The sequence below is a fragment of the Colias croceus genome, chromosome 10 (genome assembly GCF_905220415.1).
Source record: "Colias croceus chromosome 10, ilColCroc2.1".
Lineage (NCBI taxonomy): Eukaryota > Metazoa > Arthropoda > Insecta > Lepidoptera > Pieridae > Colias > Colias croceus.
Genome location: NC_059546.1, coordinates 1,529,231 through 1,529,599, shown reverse-complemented (window position 1 = coordinate 1,529,599; position 369 = coordinate 1,529,231). Strand labels below are relative to the sequence as shown.

General features: G+C 48.2%; 1 non-coding gene across 1 annotated transcript; it reads right to left on the bottom strand.

Moving 5' to 3' along the window:
- Positions 1 to 162, bottom strand: LOC123695237. Its single transcript, XR_006751912.1, has one exon. It is a non-coding gene; the product is annotated as a U1 spliceosomal RNA (small nuclear RNA).
- Positions 163 to 369: the final 207 nt, after the last annotated feature.

The window sequence follows — 369 nt, the reverse complement described above, 5'->3', positions numbered from 1 at the left end:
GGGGGACGGCGCGTACGCAGTCCCCACTACCAAAAATTATACGTCCGAGTTACCCACATTAGGGGTAATCGCAGAGGTCAACCCCGCCGCAGTGCAATGGCGGGGCCTCGCTCTGGGGGAACCGCCTTCCTGATCACGGTATCCCCTACGCCAGGTAAGTATGCTTTCGGCATATTAGAGCGCTAATATCAGTGCTTTGAAAAAAACTTCTATAGCGTGATGGAGATTCTGCAAAACGCGTGTGGTGTCATCTATTGTGATACGAACACATTAAAACAAGGGTGGCTACCCTACTAGGGTAGGGTAGCAACTAAGGGTATGTTTATTCAAAGGGACTATCAACTATCAAGGGTCTTAAATATTTTATCT